We start from the raw sequence: 21,495 nt of genomic DNA, 5'->3' as shown, positions 1-21,495 counted from the left end.
AGAATCGGTTCGGCACGCCGCAGGCACAGGACGGCTGGGGGGGGGGGGGCAGGTCAAAGCCCCACGTTAGTTAAACTCTTTTTTTCTTTTTTTAGTTAAGGTTCTCTTTAAGGAAGCCCCAGGTAAGTATAAAACCTGAGATGTGTTTTATCTCAGGTACCCTTTAAATTGATATACTTCTTATTTTCAAATGTTAAAATGAAGGAAAATTAACCAGGATAGAAAGGACCAAGGTTCAAGTGAGAATAGGTGCCAGGAAAGTGCATAGTACAATATTGGTAATGTATTATATTATACCGTGGGATGCGAAAGTTTGGGCAACCTTGTTAATCATCATGATTTTCCTGTATAAATCATTGGTTGTTACAATAAAAAATTTCAGCTAAATATATCATATAGGAGACACGCATTCCCGATGTTGCAGGACGCTATCGCGGGTGGTAATATGCATCTTTATATGCGCGTATAAAGATACGTTGCCATTCGCGATAGCGTCCTGCACCAGCGGGAACGCGTGCAAAGGTACACGTTGCGGCCCGCCGACCCCGAGTCGGAAAAATTGGAACATGCTGACAGCGGGGGACCGGAGGAGACGTGACTGACGTCGAGGGCACAGGATGACACAGAATGGCTGCAGGGGGCTGGTAGATGCCCCAGGTAAGTGAAACTTATTTTTTCTAGTAGTGACTCCATCCACCCAGGAGCTACAGGTATAATTTGCTGTGTGGCACCACCTGCTGGCTTCTCTTAGTACATCCAGTCAGGGGACCCTTCAGCCGTAATTTCCTGAAGTCTTTCTAATGACATGTAACTGCTGTCGCTGCTCCTGCTGTCAATTTCTCCATCATATGAAATGTATTTCAAGGAAATCTGTATATATGATAAGAAAGACAGCTGCTAGAGGAGCCCAAAAATGTATAAAACAATTAAAAATGGTTTACAAAATGTCTGCTTGCCTTCACACAAATCAACTGCTCAGTCTGTATTTACTTTTATGCAACCATTACACCAAAAGACATACAACGCGTTTCATCGCTCAGGGCTGAGCTATGAAATGCGTAGTATGTCTTTTTTGTAAGTATACTTCTATAAATGCACCTATCTTCTATATCCAACACGTAATATACAACACCAACTCCTGGTGTCCCTCTGTATTCTTATCCCCCTCCCTGTAAAGGGGGTGCACTGGATGCTGGCACTGCAAATGCTTTAAAGAGAACCCGAGGTGGGTTTGAAGAATATTATCTGCATACAGAGGCTGGATCTGCCTATAAAGCCCAGCCTCTGTTGCTATCCCAAACCCCCCTAAGGTCCCCCTGCACTCTGCAATCCCTCATAAATCACAGCCACGCTGCTGACAAACAGCTTGTCAGAGCTGGCTGTGTTTATCTCTATAGTGTCAGTCTGCTGCTCTCCCCGCCTCCTGCAGAACTCCATTCCCCGCCTGCATCCCTTCCCTCCCTACTGATTGGAGGGAAGGGACGGGGGCAGGGACCGGAGCTCTGCAGGAGGCAGGGGAGCAGCTGAGACTGACACTACAGATGTAAACACAGCCTCACAGCACTGCTGTGATTTATGAGGGATTGCAGAGTGCAGGGGGACCTTAGTGGGGCTTGGGATAGCAACAGAGGCTGGGCTGTATAGGCAGATCCAGCCTCTGTATGCAGATAACATTCTTTAAACATACCTCGGGTTCTATTTAAAAAAAAAAAATCACATTTCCTGGCTGTTATGATGACCCTCTGCTTTAAATAATTTTGTGATTTGGAATTAGCATTCAGACTGAGTGCTCAGACATTATTGTCTGTTTAGTTTAGAATTGCTGAAGTTAGGAGACTGACATCTACACAAGGGGCTTGATTCATATTGGCTCACATTGATGACAGGGTCAGGAGCCAATGAAATCAGCTCCTGATTGGATCGTGGAGCTCTGCTGTCATAGTAACAGCAAAGCGAGTGCACTGGGGCAACGGGTGATCGTCAATAGCAGCAATTCCATGCGGCATGACCTCGGCGAGCCCTGTGTTTTTTGTGCCAGTGGTCTCTGGTGCTTAAGGGGCCAGAGACCCCTGGTACTGAAGTGACAGGCAGCCTATTGGGCCAATCAAAGTGCAGGGATTACATCCTTTAAAGCCACTGGACCCAAAGGGGCTCAGTGCGGGACGAGTGGAGTGCTCATTATTGGCAATTAGCTGGCATCAGTTACCAGCGCTCGCTATGCTGCACTACTGCAGCATAGCGTGTGCTCCTCTGACCAAGCTTAATTACGCATGCTACGCTGCCACTAGCGCACATAGGGCTTGATTCACAAAAGAGTGCTAACTGTTAGCACGGCCGTTTTCGCGCGAATTTTCGCATTGCGTGCAAACGCGAATTTTCGTGCGAAACGATAACGTTTTCGCACGCAAACTCGAATTTTCACGCGAAATCGATATCGTTTTCGCGCGAAAATTCACGTTTGCGTGCGAAACCGTTATCGTTTCGCGCTAAAATTTGCGATTGCGCGCAATGCGAAAATTCGCGCGAAAACGGCCGTGCTAACAGTTAGCACTCTTTTGTGAATCAAGCCCATAGTGTGCAAGGACTTATAATTAAGGTGCCCTAGTGTAATAGCGCGAGCAAAAGGAGGTTACTCCTCCCCCTTCAGTAACAGCGCTTAATATTACACATCGTAAGCCAATAGTCATGGGATCAGCAAGTTATCAGAAGTATGCAAAGGACTGCACTGTACTTTGTTTTGTGTATATGCGAGATAAACTTCTAAAATACGACATACTGTTTCCTGTCCTAATAAAAGGTTTTTCGACACTTTATGAAGTTTTTATTCTTATCTTTTTTTTTCACGTTTATGCTTTATTACCCAATGGTAGTACAAGAAAAAATACAACAAGCCAACATGACATGTAAGTGTTTTACTTGATATTTTTCGCGAGCATGGTGTATAACAAGAATGAGCACATTACAAATTTTTGCCATCTACATAAACAGGTATGATGTAGTTGTTTTTCTTATCAAGCTTAAAGGGTTACTTAAAGTGGATCCAAGATAAACTTTTACTCATTGCATAATTGTGTTCCTTTCATTGGACATTCCACAAGCCCAATACTTTTTTTTGTTTGTTTTAATACTCTAGTTCCATATAAACTAAATAAGCCTTGCCCACAGCTTCTCCACTCCAGTGCCTTGGCACTCTCAGACCCATTTAGCAAGGGCTTATGGGAGCTCAGTCTGGGCAGGGCGAGGAGGAGTTGTTACTAGCCAGAGATTTCAGAGTCAGAGGGGAGGAGGAGAGGGGAGTGAAGTTTTTACAGGCTGGAGATGCAGATCAGCTTGCCTGTGTGTAATGTTTACAAGCAGAACATGGATGCTCTCATTGTATAACAGGAAGAAATAATCATATTCTGTTGAAGCTGTTTGCAGGCAGCTAGATTTGCTGTGTAATCTATCTCAACTTTAGATAAGATATATAGATAAGTTACTGGTTATAGTTAGTTTTTCATCTTGGATCCGCTTTAAGCTTTTAAAAAAAAAAAGTTTTACTCGCCTGGGGCTTCTACCAGCCCCCCTGCAGCCATCTCGTGCCCTCACATTCACTCGCAGATCCTCCTGTCCCTTGCCGCCAGCTAGTTTTGTTTTCGGCCAACAGGCTCACTATGCCTGCGCAGGCCTGGCCACAAGTCTCCTTCGCATTCCCGTCCGCAATAGTGACCTGCTTTGGCGGGAACGCGTCAAGACTACGTGTGGCCAGGTCTGTCGGCAAAATGAGACCAGCTGGCGGCAGGGGACAGGAGGATCCGCAAGTGACTGCAAGGGCACGGCTGCAGGGGGTTGGTAGAAGCCCCAGGTGAGTAAAACTGATTTTTTTTTTAATAAAGCTTAAAGGGATACTGTAGGGGGGTCAGGGGAAAATGAGTTGAACTTACCCGGGGCTTCTAACGGTCCCCCGCAGACATCCTGTGTTGGCGCAGCCACTCACCGATGCTCCGGCCCCGCCTCCGGTTCACTTCTGGAATTTTAGACTTTAAAGTCTGAAAACCACTGCGCCTGCGTTGCCGTGTCCTCGATCCCGCTGATGTCATCAAGAGCGCACAGCGCAGGACCAGTATGGTCTGTGTCTGCGCAGTACACTCCTGGTGACATCAGCGGGAGCAAGGACACGGGCGTGCAGGCGCAGTGGTTTTCTGACTTTAAAGTCAAAAATTCCAGAAGTGAACTGGAGGCGGGGCCGGAGCATCGGTGAGTGGCTGCGCCAACACAGGATGTCTGTGGGGGACCGTTAGAAGCCCCGGGTAAGTTCAACTCATTTTCCCCCGACCCCCCTACAGTATCCCTTTAAGTAACCTTTTAAGGCTATTAGTTGAACTGATGGTTTACATATATTCAGAGATCTCTACTTATTTACACATTTTAACTTGAAATACAAATCAAGGATTGGCACTAGATGCTGCTGGAGGGTCAATGGTAATCCTGGCTTTTGTACCAGAAATCATGTGCTCCCAAGAAGCCACAGTTTCAACATAAAAATGAAAAAAAAAAAAAAAAGGATTGAGGCACAGTGAAATGTAAAAAAGGTTCCGTTTAATCACAGGTTACAGGTATGCAGTGGGGGTGAAGAGAACCTGACAACCTTTTTGCTTTAACAAAGCTTCCTCAGAGGCTAGTGTGACTCTGTCATACTGTTTTTCCGCATGCATTTTTTGGCATTAAAATTTGCATTTGTATGCCAATTTTTCCATGCTCTGTTTACCTGGATGCAAAATTTTGCATAAAAGCGCAAATTATTTGTTTTTTACAGAACACGTAGAGAACGAACGTACACCATATTGCTTACAATATTATTCACAGGCACAGATTAACAAGAAGTCATAGGTAATTGAAAATCATATAATTCAGCTATTAACCTAAACCCCATAACCATATATCAACGTATTAACATGTACATTGATACAGGATAATCAATAGGCTATAACATATCATGAGCGGGCCAGTTGGCCCAAGGGGTATCTCCTAATCCAAGGAGCCCAAATCTGGTTGAATACGTGCTTTTTAGTTTGCAGTGAATATGAATGCTCTCCATATGATAGAGCCACCACAATTTATCTAAAAGGACAGAAGGAGTTGGTAGGGGGTCTTTCCAGAATTTTGCAATAAGGCATCGATAGCAGCACATAATGAGACCAGTTTATTTTAATATTTTATGAGAGTAATGCATATTTTGTGTAAAAAGTGCAATCACTATATCTTTCTGAACTTTATTAACTAAGGTGACCGATACCATTTCCCCGAAATTAAGACATCCCCCGAAAGTAAATCCTAGCAGGAATTTCAAGCATGCTCAAAATATAAGCCCTACCCTGAAGGTAAGCCCTAGTGGGAGTAAGGGGAAAAAGTATGGCAACTTGTGTTATTACTGGAGCTGATGGTCTCACAGGCGGGACCATGGTTCCATCATTGGGCCAATCGCAGTGATTGGCCCAATGTTGGAACCACTCATTGCTAATCAGTGAGTGCAGTGATTGGCCCAATTGGAGTGCAGTGATAAAGCTTGATGGTCTCTTTCCTGCTAGACCATCAGCTCCAGTAGAAACACAAGTTGCCGTACTTCTACCTCATAGGCTGGAGCTCAGGGACACAGTGGCTTAGAGCTGGGGGTAAGAGGAGGATGAAGGACAACACAGAGGACAACAAAGGTACAACGGGGATACAGAGGTACACAAGAGGTGGATCCAGGAGAGGAAGAGTCGGCACAGTCGGGAAGGCCTCCTGCCTTTTTTACACCCAGCACAGGAACTTGTGTGTTCATAGAAATATAAGACATCCCCTGAAAATAAGCCCTAGCACTTCTGGAGAAAAAAAAAATAATGAAAGACACTGTCTTTTTTTGGGGGGGGGGGGGGGCGGGCGACAATGTATCTGGTCACAACAGGCACCCCAGAACATCTGAATGGCTGGGCAAGATCACCAACAGTGTTATGTGTCTGCCTCTGGAGTGGCACAATGAAAACATAGGCTAGGAGTGGAGAGAAAACATTTTAAAGATTTTCTTAGGGGCCAAGTACCAATCATAAAAGATTTTTCAAGGCGTTTTCTTTATTGATGAGGTTACTGGAGTATCAGTTGCTATAAGGTCTGGTAATTCTGTATCCTACTGGACTCTCTTAACAACAGAGCTATTGGGTAGGGTTGATTTAGCTTTCTGCACAAACTGCTTATAAGACACAAGACTACATTTCCCATAATCCCTAGAGGTGACTGTTACCTGCTAATGCCTCACTAAGAAACTCCCAGTGGCTGGTGTTGGTCTGTAGCTCAGAAGAAATAGAATTACAAACAATCTCCATTATGCAGCAGGAAACTGAAGACACGTTGATTTTTTAAAAAAAAAAAAAAATGTTACCAGCTTCTGTGGGACATATAAGAGACAATACTAGGCGCTGCATGTGTGTCGCTCATAGGTTAATGGCCAGTGCTCCCTCTGCACTAGTAACTATAAAAATGCTGTGCGCTCCCTGTGCACAGCAACTTTACCAGAGTTTAGTGCATCAGGCTCCATGTCACATGCCATGATTTTCTCACTTGGAAAAGCCAGGCTCTCTACTGCCCTTAACCTCCTTGCCGGTCTAAAAAATCCGGCAAGGAGGCAGCGCCGCACTTTTTTTTAATTTTTTTTTTTTAAATCATGTAGCGAGCTCAGGGCATCCCCCCGCCTTTGGCGATCAGAGTATGCAGGAAATCCCGTTGAGAACGGGATTTCCTGCAGGGCTTCCCCAGTCGCCATGGCGACGGGGCGGGATGACGTCACCGACGTCATGGACATCACAGGGAATCCCGAACCGCCCCTCAGCGCTGCCTGGCACTGATTGGCCAGGCTGCGCAGGGGTCTGGGGCGGGGGGGGGGCTTCTCGGTGCGGCGGGTAGCAGCGAATCAGCGGCGAGCGGCGGCAATCGCGTACTACACGCAGCTAGCAAAGTGCTAGCTGCGTGTAGGGGAAAAAAATTATGCAAATCGGCCCAGCGGGGCCTGAGAAATCCTCCTGCGCAGGTTACCCCAAGCTGAGCTCGGGATAATCGGCAAGGAGGTTAAAGAGAACCTGAGCTGGCCTAATATGGTGTATTTATACTTGCCTGGGGCTTCCTCTAGCCCCATGAGGTGCTCCCTCGCCATCCTCTCCAGCTCTTCCATTCTTTTGTAATAGCTCCCAGTAATTTATCAGGTTGTGCTCTTGTGCGTATGCGCGGCCCAGCAAGCAGTACCTCCCTCTATGCATAAAAAATAAACCTTTTAGCCTATCACATTTTAGAGGGCAGGGCCGGTTCAAGTAACAATTGGGCCCTAGGGCAAAATTAGCCTGGGGGCCCCCCAACAGACCCCCCCCCCGACCAAAAAGCGTCATTAGAGGCCCTTTGTTGCATCCAAATTTACCTCCTGGGCCCCTGAGCTGGCTGCTGACCCTCCCCCAATCACCTCCCAACTTAACAGACTCTGCAGAGTCCCTGGGGAGCAACAGTTAAGATGGGGATGGACACCTTGGGGGCCCCTACAGGCTCTGGGGCCCTGGGGCAATTGCCCATTTTTTCCTACGGTAGCTTCGGCCCTGTTAGTGGGTGTGTTTATATAAATATGAACAGCTTGAGCTGGTTTTTTCCATGCCTGCCAGTGCTAAAGATGCTCATAGAGGTTCAAACAACATTTGTTGATCTAACTTTTATTTTTTAACTTCCCGCATTGCTATGTCATGAATCATGATTTATTCCCTCTTTTCTGTAAAGTTGCTTTTTAAGTAACCTAAATTTCTTCATCCCTAGCAGCCATAAAGGCAATCATTGATAAAAATGATAACTGTCAGAGGCCATTAGTCTGCTTCTGGATCTGCACCCATACAAAGATAGTGTAAATTATCCTCACTGGAGAGATAGATTGGGCTTGATTCACTATGACAAATAGCATGCCTTATCAGAGTTAACACGCCTTATCAGAGTAGCATGGCGAGCGCTACGAACGTATGCCTGCTGATTGGCAATGACGAGAGCTCCACTCATCCTGCCCTGAGCCTTTTCAGATCCAATCATTTTAAAGGACATTATCCCCTCATTTTGATTGGCCCAATAGGCTGCCTGTCAAGTTACCTGTCAAGTGACAGGCAGTCTATTAGGCCAATCAAAGTGCGGGAATAATGTCCTTTACAGTGATTGGACCCGCAGGGGCTCAGGGCAGGACCAGTGGAGCTCTCGTCATTGACAATTAGCAGGCATAAGTTCATAGCACTCGCTATGGTACTCTGATAAGGTATGTTAACTCTGATAAGGCGTGCTGTTTGTCTTAGTGAATCAAGCCCGTTGATTGTAGCTGCCATCAGGCTTCATACACATGCTAGATGGTTTTCAGTCGGGGCTGCCTCTGCTGAGAATCTAGTGTGTTTACACTGGCTCCAATGCATCACGACTGTCGGATCATCTCAGCCAAGTGCAGGCCAAGAGAATTCCTCTCCTCCTTACCCCTCCTGCTCTACCATGTGCTGCATGTTATCCCTCCTTCCTGAGTCCATACAGCACTCAGCCCCAAACTATTGGCCAAAGGATTTATTTATTTTATTAATTTGTTTAAGTATTTACATAGCGCCAACATATTACGCAGCGCTGTAGAGAGTATATTGTCATGTCACTAACTGTCCCTCAGAGGGGCTCACAATCTAGTCCCTACTATAGTCATATGTCTATGTATGTATCGTATAGTGCATGTATCATAGTCTAGGGCCAATTTTAGGGGGAAGCCAGTGAAGTTATCTGTATGTTTTTGGGATGTGGGAGGAAACCGGAGTGCCCATAGGAAACCCACGCTGACACGGGGAGAACATACAAACTCCTTGCAGATGTTGACCTGGCTGGGATTTGAACCGGGGACCCAGTGCTGCAAGGCAAGAGCACTAACCACTACGCCACTGTGCTGATCCCTCAGACGACAGCCCTCGTATGGATGTACAAATCTTTACACATTGCCACAGTAAGCCTTTTTTCAACTTAGGGGAGACAATTCCTGAGAATCTCTAAATTTATGGTTTAGTTTAGTTCAGCCCCTCCGCCTAATCATAAACCTGTTGTGACCCATCACACAAGCAGAGTCATTCAAATTCCTTGGGTCCATAATCTCTAACAACCAAAAATGGGATAGCAAGCAACACTGACTATCATCAAGAAAGTGCAACCGAGGATGTTCCATTTACGGCAACTGAAAAGGTTTGGCCTACCACAAAAAGTAATCATTGAATTCATCGTCACATCATCAATGACGGTCTGGTTTGGCTCATGCTCCGTACGGGAGAAGATGAGACTGCAGCACATCATCCGATCAGTAGAAAGAATAATTGGCTGCAGCTTACCTCCCCTGCAGGATATTTATGCTAGCAGGTGCAGAAAGAGAACAACGAAGATTGACTCTGACCCCTCTGACCCTGCTCACTCCATCTTCCAGCTTATGCCTTCAGGAGTAAGATACAGGTCAGTCAGAACAAAAACTTCCAGGCACAGGAACAGCTTCTTCCCTCAGGCAGTAGCCTTGCTAAATGTAGGACCACACTAATTCTGAAACTGCTAAGACTTGAAAACATTATAGCATATAGCTGGAACATGAATGTCTCATCCCATTTTCCAATTATTTTAACTCCTGTACTATTCTTTAGTTAGAATTATCTTTACTGTCTGCCTTTGTGTCACTGTAATAACCCTCTGGGGTATACTTATCGGGAAAGGGAAGCCTCAGGGTCCCAATGAGGCCTCCCGTCCTCTGTAGACTGGGGGAATCCAGCGCTGCTCCTCTGCCCATCGCAGCCAGGTGTCCATTAAGGAAATCTTTGAGTGGAAGAAGCCAATGTCTGCCAGTCACCCCCTTGCCCGGCTTCTGACAGCTGGCTCTGCGGAACTGTTAGCTTATCAGCTTTACCATACCAGCTGGTGGACTCTGAGGCCTGCCGAAAATCTGTGGCGATTGGGACAACGCAGTGGAAGATACCAGACCGAAATTATTTTTCTAAAAAGGCGATAGCCAAACTGTACCGTGATGTTGAAAGGCAAGTGGTGTCATCTCTGGCACACAGCATTGGGTCAAGGGTCCATCTGACCACAGATGCCTGGTCTGCAAAGCACAGTCAGGGCAGGTACATTATTTATACAGCACAATGGGTCCTTCCTTGGATGTGTGGTGGTAGCAGTTTCTCAGGCTCCCACTCCGGACCGGAATTGAACCCTGATTCCCCGGCCGTTACCCGTGGTCACCATGGTACTGAGAAAGTAATATGGACAGTTTATCACACAGTTGAATGAATGGCAGACTTTCCCTCCATAACAGATTCTCATTGAAGGAACAGAACAGACAGCAGAAAACTTAATTTAAAAAAATAGATGTAAGCTTTAACAATGGTAGAGAAACAACCATCGAAAGTTGATAAGGCAGTCAGACATTACCTGACATCACTGAGGAAGAGCAATGTTGCCATGGTGCGCACCAGTCCAGCACGGCCATCACTACACAAACAGCTGTTTGCAGTGCGTTACACAGTGAGTTTGGTCTGTCAATGTGAAGCAGTACACTAATTACACTACCTGATTGATGTATACACACGCAAGATGTTTTAAAGCACTGTATGCCTCCAATTTAGGAATGCAATGTGATTTCTGCCTTTTAGTGATTATAACCCTGCTGTGCGTCAAATCCGTAATTTTCCCCGGGACTTTTGGCGTGTATCCCACTCTGCCATGCCCCCTCCAGGTGTTAGACCCCTTGAAACATCTTTTCCATCACTTTTGTGGCCAGAATTAGTGTTTGTAGTTTTGAAAGTTTGCCTGCCCATTGAAGTCTATTGCGGTTCGCGATGATTCACCGGTTCGCAAACTTTTGTGGAAGTTCGCATTCGCGAACTAAAAAACGCCGGTTGCCGACATCTCTAGTCTTGTTTAGGGGATCCAGCAGAAAACCTCATAGGGAACAGTTCTCCAATCACAGCACAATCTTACAGCACATAGGGGTTGATTCACTAAAGAAAATAGCGCAAGTAACCTTCTGTTACTTGCACTATTTCGACAGCGCGCTTTAAATGTAATGTGCTGCATGCTACGCACGCTATTGTCCATGTAGCGTGCATAATCACAGGAGTGCACACTATGCTGTTAGTGCAGCATAGCGAGCGCTAGTAACTGAAGCCTCCTTCCTGCAAATAAGGAGCCCTCCTCTCCTCCCGCCCTGAGCCCTTTCAGATCCTATCACTTCAAAGGACGTGATCCCTGCACTCTGATTCGCCCAATAGGCAGCATGTCAAATCATTGAAGTGACAGGGAACCTAGTGGGTCAATCAGAGTGCGGGGATCATGTTCTTTGACCCGAAGGGGCTCAGGTCGGGAAGAAAGGAGCACTCCTTATTTGCAGGAAGGAGGCTTAAGCTACTAGCACTCGCTATGCTGCACTAACTTCAGCATAGAGTGCTCTCCTGTGATTATGCACGCTACACAGATAAGCCCATTACATTTGAAGCACGCTAAATTTTCATTAGTGAATCAACCCCAAAGTGTTACGATTGGCCAAATCATGTGGGCATGGTTTACTAAGACCTATTGGAAGCTAGCAGTTCAAAAGGGCGCTGTCCACACAATCACGTTAGTGGAATTTCCCTATGAGGTTTCCTGATGGGTCCCCTAAAGTAGACTAGCAACAAATTCTGTGGTGTCTTCTGCTTTATAAAGTGGACATTTCTCTCCACACTCCCCTCTCCCACTGAGCCCAGACAGACAAGCATTTGTGTAGCTGCATGGTATGAGAAGTGAAGAGAATTTCAGCGCAGCATAGCGGCTGTTCAGATTGCAGAGTGGCCTTACAGCTCTGGGCATTCACCCTCACCAGTGTGCTATTAGCTTATAGATTGTATGGCCCCCTTGTGTTTGTGGGAGTCCTTTCAGATATTTGAGTTTTCTTCCCCCCCCCCCCCCCCCCCCAAAAAAAAAATAAATCACACAAGTCGGTGAATCAGCTTTTTCCCCACATTGGCCCTGGTGGGTGCATGGTGGCAGATTAGAGTGTAAGCACCTTTGGTGCAGAGACATGTTTCAGTGATCTCTGTATATTACTTCAGAGTATGCCAGTGCTTTATTTGTAAATACAGTAACTGTCTTATTACCTCCTCCTCTGCTGCCAGTTCCAGCAATGTCTCCTCTGTACTTCCTGCCCCTCTCCCTCCTCCAAACCAGAACGTTTACTTGGTGTCCGTGACATGCCCACCTTGTGGAGAATTGTGGGACTGCAGCCTTCATTCATTTGTAACACCCTTTGCAGTCTTGATGTACATATTTAGGGCATCGCTGACACCAGGGGCCATATGCAATTAACTTCTTCTCCTGAGTTATCTCCTAAGAGATAATTGTCATATTCTCTTTAAGATAACTTTTAAGCATTTTACAATTGAAAAAGTAATTAAAAACTGGTGAAAAAGTACTATCAAAATATTTTGTGTATTTTCTTGCTTGCTGGTGGTTTAACATTTTATTTTATAACAAGTTGTGAAAATATTTCCCAGGAGAAAACGCAGGAGAAAATGTGAATTGAATATGGGCCCAGGAGCCACTATACAGTGGGTTACAAACAGGGGCGTAGGAATAGACCCTGCAGCCCCTGCAGTTGCAGGGGGGCCCCTAGCAAGTCAGGGGCCCGGAGGAGGAAAGGCTGTCACCACCGGCGTACCTACCGGGGATGCGACTCTCTCAGCCGCAGGGGGCCCCTGCCGCCCGGGGCTGCTCTGGGGCCCGCTCACTGTGCGTGGGGGGAGCGCTGCTCTGGACCCCCCAGCAAGGTGCTCAACTGGCCGCAGCGTCTAATAGACGCTGCGCCAGTTCATTCCCCGTAGCTCCGCTCCAGCAGCAGCCTGCATAGTCTCCGGCAGGTAGAGCAGGGCTACGGCAAGATGGCCGCCGAAGAAGCCCTACACTGGAGACTATTTGTGTCTCCAGTACAGGGCTTCGGCAGCCATCTTGCCGTAGCCCTGCACTCTGCCTGTCAGCGCGGGAGATGTGCTGCAGGAGGACTCGGGGAGCTGCGAGCCAGATGCCGGGAGAGGAGAAGACTTCTGTCAGGTAAGTGAATTGTTTTTTTTTCATGTGTCTGCTGCCCACATTACGATTTTCAGGTGTCTGCTGCCCACATTACGATTTTCAGGTGTCTGCTGCCCACATTACGATTTTCAGGTGTCTGCTGCCCACATTACGATTTTCAGGTGTCTGCTGCCCACATTGTGATTTTCAGGTGACTGCTGCCCACATTACGATTTTCAGGTGTCTGCTGCCCACATTGTGATTTTCTGGTCACTGCTGCCCACATTACGATTTTCAGGTGTCTGCTGCCCACATTATGATTTTCTGGTGTCTGCTGCCCACATTGCGATTTTCTGGTGTCTGCTGCCCACATTACGATTTTCAGGTGTATGCTGCCCACATTAGGATTTTCAGGTGTCTGCTGCCCACATTGTGATTTTCAGGTGTCTGCTGCCCACATTGCGATTTTCTGGTGTCTGCTGCCCACATTGCGATTTTCAGGTGTCTGCTGCCCACATTGCCATTTTCAGGTGTCTGCTGCCCACATTATGATTTTCTGGTGTCTGCTGCCCACATTACGATTTTCTGGTCACTGCTGCCCACATTGCGATTTTCTGGTCACTGCTGCCCACATTGCGATTTTCTGGTCACTGCTGCCCACATTGCGATTTTCTGGTCACTGCTGCCCACATTGCGATTTTCTGGTGCCTGCTGCCCACATTGCGATTTTCTGGTCACTGCTGCCCACATTGCGATTTTCTGGTGCCTGCTGCCCACATTGCGATTTTCTGGTGTCTGCTGCCCACATTATGATTTTCTGGTGTCTGCTGCCCACATTATGATTTTCTGGTGTCTGCTGCCCACATTGCGATTTTCAGGTGTCTGCTGCCCACATTACGATTTTCAGGTGTCTGCTGCCCACATTACGATTTTCAGGTGTCTGCTGCCCACATTGCGATTTTCTGATCACTGCTGCCCACATTACGATTTTCAGGTGTCTGCTGCCCACATTACGATTTTCAGGTGTCTGCTGCCCACATTACGATTTTCAGGTGTCTGCTGCCCACATTACGATTTTCTGGTCACTGCTGCCCACATTGCGATTTTCTGGTGCCTGCTGCCCACATTGCGATTTTCTGGTGTCTGCTGCCCACATTATGATTTTCTGGTGTCTGCTGCCCACATTATGATTTTCTGGTGTCTGCTGCCCACATTACGATTTTCAGGTGTCTGCTGCCCACATTACGATTTTCAGGTGTCTGCTGCCCACATTACGATTTTCAGGTGTCTGCTGCCCACATTACGATTTTCAGGTGTCTGCTGCCCACATTACGATTTTCAGGTGTCTGCTGCCCACATTACGATTTTCTGGTGTCTGCTGCCCACATTACGATTTTCTGGTGTCTGCTGCCCACATTGCGATTTTCTGGTGTCTGCTGCCCACATTACGATTTTCAGGTGTCTGCTGCCCACATTGCGATTTTCAGGTGTCTGCTGCCCACATTACGATTTTCTGGTCACTGCTGCCCACATTGCGATTTTCTAGTCACTGCTGCCCACATTGCAATTTTCAGGTGTCTGCTGCCCTCATTACGATTTTCAGGTGTCTGCTGCCCACATTACGATTTTCAGGTGTCTGCTGCCCACATTGCGATTTTCAGGTGTCTGCTGCCCACATTGCGATTTTCTGGTGTCTGCTGCCCACATTACGATTTTCTGGTGTATGCTGCCCACATTAGGATTTTCTGGTGACTGCTGCCCACATTGCGATTTTCTGGTGACTGCTGCCCACATAAGGATTTTCTGGTGACTGCTGCCCACATTAGGATTTTCTGGTGTCTGCTGCCCACATTACGACATTCTGGTGACTGACTGCTGCCCACATTAGGATTTTCTGGTGACTGCTGCCCACATTACGATATTCTGGTGACTGATGCCCACATTGCAATTTTCTGGTGACTGCTGCCCACATGGCGATTTTCTGGTGACTGCTGCCCACATTGCGATTTTCTGGCCCACATTACGATTTTCTGGTGAACACTGCCCACGTTACGATTGTCTGGTGAATGCTGTCCATGTTACAATTTTCTGGTGAACTCTGCCCACATTACGATTTTCTGTCCCACATTACGATATTCTGGTGAACGCTGCTCACATTACGATTGTCTGGTGAATGCTGCCCACGTTACAATTTTCTGGTGACTGCTGCTCACGTTACTATTTTCTGGTGACTGGTGCTGCCCACTTTACAATTAATTTACAGTGAAACGCTGCCCCATTACGATTATTTGGCACCTATGGGGGGGGGGCCCCATCCAAATATTCGCAGGGGGGCCCAGTGATTTCTAGTTACGCCCCTGGTTACAAAGGTATTCGGCCCCCTTGAAGTTTTCCACTTTTTGTCATATTACTGCCACAAACATGAATCAATTGTATTGGAATTTCACATGAAAGACCAACACAAAGTGGTGTACACATGAGAAGTGGAACGAAAATCATACATGATCCAAACATTTTTTTACAAATAAATAACTGCAAAGTGGTGTGTGCGTAATTATTCGGCCCCCTTTGGTCTGAGTGTAGTCAGTTGCCTATAGACATTGCCTGATGAGTGCTAATGACTAAATAGAGTGCACCTGTGTGTCATCTAATGTCAGTACAAATACAGCTGCTCTGTGATGGCCTCAGAGGTTGTCTAAGAGAATATTGGGAGCAACAACACCATGAAGTCCAAAGAACACACCAGACAGGTCAGGGATCAAGTTATTGAGAAATTTAAAGCAGGCTTAGGCTACAAAAAGATTTCCAAAGCCTTGAACATCTCAAGGAGCACTGTTCAAGCGATCATTCAGAAATGGAAGGAGTATGGCACAACTGTAAACCTACCAAGACAAGGCCGTCCACCTAAACTCACAGGCCGAACAAGGAGAGCGCTGATCAGAAATGCAGTCAAGAGGCCCATGGTGACTCTGGACGAGCTGCAGAGATCTACAGCTCAGGTGGGAGACTCTGTCTATGGGACAACTATTAGTCATGCACTGTACAAAGTTGGCCTTTATGGAAGAGTGGCAAGAAGAAAGGCATTGTTAACAGAAAGCATAAGAAGTCCCATTTGCAGTTTGCCACAAGCCATGTGGGGGACACCGCAACCATGTGGAAGAAGGTGCTCTGGTCAGATGAGACCAAAAGGGAACTTTTTGGCCCAAATGCAAAACGCTATGTGTGGCGGAAAACTAACACTGCATATCACTCTGAACACACCATCCCTACTGTCAAATATGGTGGTGGCAGCATCATGCTCGGGGGGTGCATCTCTTCAACAGGGACAGGGAAGCTGGTCAGAGTTGATGGGAAGATGGATGGAGCCAAATACAGGGCAAACTTGGAAGAAAACCTCTTGGAGACTGCAAAAGACTTGAGACTGGGGCAGAGGTTCACCTTCCAGCAGGACAATGACCCTAAACATAAAGCCAGGACAACAATGGAATGGTTTACAACAAAACATATCTATGTGTTAGAATGGCCCAGTCAAAGTCCAGATCTAAATCCAATCGAGAATCTGTGGCAAGATCTTAAAACTGCTGTTCACAAACGCTGTCCATCTAATCTGACTGAACTGGAGCTGTTTTGCAAAGAAGAATGGGCAAGGATTTCAGTCTCTAGATGTGCAAAGCTGGTAGAGACATACCCTAAAAGACTGGCAGCTGTAATTGCAGCAAAAGGTGGTTCTACACAGTATTGACTCAGGGGGCCGAATAATTACGCACACCCCACTTTGCAGTTAATGATTTGTAAAAAAATTTTGGAATCATGTTTGATTTTCGATCCACATCTCACGTGTACACCACTTTGTATTGGTCTTTCACGTGGAATTGCAATAAAATTGATGCATGTTTGTGGCAGTAATGTGACAAAATGTGGAAAACTTCAAGGGGGCTGAATACTTTTGCAACCCACTGTAGAATTAACTTTCTCCCCAGCTTTCTCTAGGTAATATTTTCACATTTCACAATAAAATGCCTTTTAAACCACCAGCAAGCACTCAAAATAATTTTGATAGTACTTTTTCACCTGCTGCTTGGTTCTTTTTCAATTCAGTTGATTGCATAAGCCTCAAGCACCCCCCCCCACCCCCCCCCCCCCCCCACACCCAACCATCTCTACCCCACCAAAATCTTTACTTACATTTACCACACAAAAAAATTCTTAAGCCTTTTCGTTCCATTCCATCTTCGTGTCCTATCCTTGATTTTAGCATTTGAAAACGAGTAATATGTCAGAGGAGAGGAGTATAGAATTAAACTTTGTTCCCTGCATGCTTCAACTGCTATGCTAGTATTTGCCTGATGTGATGCATTGATAGAAATTGCTGTTAGGTTTTGGATTGTTGGTTGCTGAGGAAGCACTTAAGTGAATTAAAGTTTGGATAATAAAAGTGCTGTCAGTAACTTTTAACCCTGTGAGTGCCTGCCAGTTTTTCTCTTGTGGGTGTAGTTTAGAATTACATGAACACATTCTTAGAAGAAAGATCCATATATTTATCCGGATCTGCTCATCAGTCCTGAAACGTTCAAAGGGATTTGGTTTAAAATAAGGACTTGGTTTCCAGAAAAAAAAATGGACAGTTGGGAGCAAAATATTGGCTCACCTCCAGGGCCGGATTTCAGGAAATTCTAAATTCGTGGAGTCAATAATTAATTGGTACTAAAAGGATGATTGACTTGAGAGGGATATGATACTTGGCAGATTTATTTCCTTTTAAACAACGCACACTGCCTGGCTGCCCTGATGATCCTCTGCCTCTAATACTTATAGCCACAGTCCGTGAGATTGCAGTACAGCTCTGTACTCGCATTACCCGGACTACATCTCCCAGCATGCATCACGGTACGTTTGACCTCACTGGGAATTACAATTGCAGCAGAAGCTGTGGTCGGGTGAATAAGATGGTGCAGGCCAGGGGTCAGAGGAGCAGCATCCTGCAGGAAGTAATGGTGCTCCCCCAGCCCCTTCAATGGCACACACCATTTCAAAACCTCCCCTATGGGGAGGGTCATGTAAAAAAAAAAAAAAAAAAGTAAAAACACTGCTCAGGTCACTTTAATAGCAAAATATCAGCTTTATGCCCACATCGTGGCACATGCAACCTCAGTTATATAAGCAAAAGTGAAGTTTGTGGCATGTACAAATGTTGCTACATTTTATTGATGTTTCAAGCATAATATAAATAATGACTGCATGTTGGATTTCTGGAGGCCATAAAGGCTCGGGCCATGGGCGGCTGCTGCCTAAGGGAGCGGTTGGATGTGGACATTGGTTGCAGAATATAGAAAACAAGCGTGCAAATTAAAAAGGGAGGCAGCAAATGGGGTGCAACGTCTGGAGGTGGGGGGCTGCTGCCCAAAGGAGCCGTACATGAAAGAGGGGGGCTGCTGTATATGGATGTAAGGCCTGGAACCCACTAGCAGTATGTTACTAAGTGCTTGTGATTTGAAAAGCTCTTGCTAATGTAATGCTATATGGGTGTGATCCCACTTGAGGGATGTGATCTTATAAAAATCCCCCATAGCATTACATTGGCAAGAGCTTTACAAATCACTAGCATGTACAAAAGGCTGCTAGTGGGTTAGAGCCCTTACACACAGAAGAGGAGACTGCACATGGAATCGAAGGGGTGCTGTTACACATGGATAGGAAGCAAACAGGAACGTTGGCCAAGGAGCAGAAAAAATATAAATCTAACCTTGCGCTTTTCCCCTTAGCATTCAGAATAAACCAAATAAATCATCATTACTTGGTAAAGATGGTCAAATGCCTGAAATAGGTGATATTGAATCATTCGCTGGGAAGCTGCTGGATATGGCCCAGAGGCTGCAGCTCCGCCTTGCTGGGTCTTTGAGTTGCTGTCTATAAAATTTTTGTCTGGCTGTCCTCAGTTACTGAGGCTGGGAAGAATGGTGAAGGTAGACTGGAGCTGGAACATGTGTCAGGCATGCTGGGTGCCAGGAGGGCAGAGAAGTGGGCAGATTGCGTTACAGCAACAAAAAGGGAGGACAAAAGAGCAGACAGATCAAGCCTTTGTAAGTATAAGCCTCCAAAAGAGCTTTTTTTACATGTTTTAGTACTTTTATAAACTTGCTGTTGTTATTATGTAGGCAAGATGAAAAAACATCAGTCAGGAGAAAACATAGAAGAAAATTAAAGCAGTAGGATCAGCCATACTATTCCAGGGGAAAAAACACATATATAAGTACCGTAGATAAATACTTGATCTACTTACATAACACATGTATTGTAATGTCCACGTTTTGATTTCAGTGAATGTTATATAGTAAATGACGAGAATTCTGTTCCTGGTGGGGGCCAAGTCTTTTGCACACTGTAAAGGCTAACTCGTGATGTCAGTTCTGCCCTTTACTTTTTTTCTTGTCTCCTCCAATCGCTGAGTCGCCTCAGCCTTGCTTGTAAACACAAGTGATTAGGGGATCAGGTTTCAGATAAGCAGCAGGCAGGGAAATAAAGGGAAGAGGAGGAATACATTATAGATAAAAAGAACCCCCAGCATGCAATTCTTTGGCACCGACTACTAAAGAGCCAGTGCTCCTAAGGTATATGATAACTCCAAATCATAACAGCAGAAAAAGTTTTGCAAGTTTTGAATGCAGGATTAGCATCTTTATCACTTAATACACTCAGACCAGTTGCTGTTGAAATTTGATTTTTATGGTGACGATATCGCTTTAAGGTAGTCTGAATCCGTTTTATGTGTCTCTCTCTGCCACCTCTGTATCTGGGTGTCTCTCACTGTTACTACTCCATTGATCTCTTTGTGCCACCTCTATATGGATGGCTCTCACTCCCCAGATTGCTTTCTGCCACCTATCCATCTGGGTGCCTCTCACTGCTACCTCTCTATCTGTGCACCTCCCGTCTGCTACCTCTCTATTTGGGTGTCTGTCTCTTCCGCATTTCTGTCTCTCTCTCTCTGCCACCTGTGTCTCTGTCTACCACATCTCTATCTGAAAGTCTCTCTCTGCCATGTTTCTGTCTCTCTCTGCCACCTCTCTATCTAAAAGTCTCTCTCTGCCATGTTTCTGTCTCTCTCTCTCTCTGCCACCTCTGTGTCTCTGTCTACCACCTCTCTATCTGAAAGTCTCTCTCTGCCATCTCTCTATCAGAGTATCTCTCTCCACCACCTATCTGGGTATCTCTTTCAGCCACCTCTCTGTCACCACTTTATCTCTCCGTGCCATGGCTGTGTCTCTCTCTCTACCACCTCTCTATCTGGGTGTCTTCCTCTGCCTCTCCTCTAGTGTCTCTCTCTGCCATTTGTCTATCTGAGTCTCTCTCTCTCTGCCACAGCTCTGTGTCTCTCTCCGCCATCTCTCTATCTGGGTGTCTCTCTGCCACCCCTCTGAGTGTCTCTCTCTGCCACCTGTGAGTCTCTTTCTCTGCCACCTCTATATGTGTGTCTCTCTCTTTCACCTCTCTATCTGGGTGCCTCTCTCTGCCACCCGTGTGTGTGTGTGTGTGTGTGTGTGTGTGTGTGTGTGTGTGTGTGTGTGTATATATCTCTCTGTCACCTCTCTGCCATCTTTCTGCCATTCCTCTTATTAATGCTCATAACACAGTGTCCCTGTGCCCAGTTAAACACAATTTTGCTGGTACACTTTAACGTAATTTACTGATTTGATAAGCATTCATTTTAACAATGAATTTTATTGGAATTTGTCATACAAACCAGAAATAATAATAGATCAAAGAAAAAAAATAAAAATGCATAGTACTTAACATTAACTTAACAGTATAAGAGTTGGCAATATATTGCAAAAACAATAGCTATCATCAAGTGTCCATCACACACTGAAGGTTATTTTCTAACTAGGCTGAATACTAGTAAGATTAAAACAATAATTTTAAAAGAGCCAAAACATTCAGGGTCAAATAGCATTTATTACATTTGTTGTGTACCGATATATTAATATTAGGATTTGCAATGAAACCATCATAGGAATTATGGGAGGGGGGACACCAAGAGCCCAATAGTGTGATATTGTATAGATGATAATTAATAATGAGTAATCTAACAATTTAATACTCACAAACCAGGGTTACCATTAGGCAACCACTGTGAAGGCAGGTGGGGAGATTAACCTAACCCCACTCAGGATTAAAAGTCGCTCTCTGTAGATGGGAAGAAGATGGGTACAACCCTCCACCAAGGGTGGACTTAGCAATATGTAGAAGCTTTCCAGAGGTGCCAATAGAATAAAAGTCACTTAAATGAGCTTAAAACCGATGAGGCAGTGGTGGGCCTATCCCATCTATGCAGACAAAGCAAACAAAGGAAGGACTGTGGCATCAACAGTCAAACAACAATTTATTTATACTCCACAGTAAAGAGGCGCTCAGTGTTGTTTCGATGCT

The 21,495-nt window shown here is 45.7% G+C and overlaps 1 long non-coding RNA gene across 1 annotated transcript in view; it reads left to right on the top strand.

Annotated features, from left to right (window-relative positions):
* Positions 1 to 21,495, top strand: part of LOC137534512 (uncharacterized) — a 73,818-nt gene that overhangs the window by 27,716 nt on the left and 24,607 nt on the right. The window contains exon 2 of the long non-coding RNA XR_011024364.1: positions 2,871 to 2,903. This is a non-coding gene — a long non-coding RNA (uncharacterized lncRNA). The remainder of the gene's footprint in view (positions 1 to 2,870; positions 2,904 to 21,495) is intronic.

The sequence above is a fragment of the Hyperolius riggenbachi genome, chromosome 10, assembly GCF_040937935.1.
Source record: "Hyperolius riggenbachi isolate aHypRig1 chromosome 10, aHypRig1.pri, whole genome shotgun sequence".
NCBI lineage: Eukaryota > Metazoa > Chordata > Amphibia > Anura > Hyperoliidae > Hyperolius > Hyperolius riggenbachi.
The sequence above is the reverse complement of the archived record's forward strand: the minus strand, read 5'-3'. Positions and strand labels throughout refer to the sequence as shown.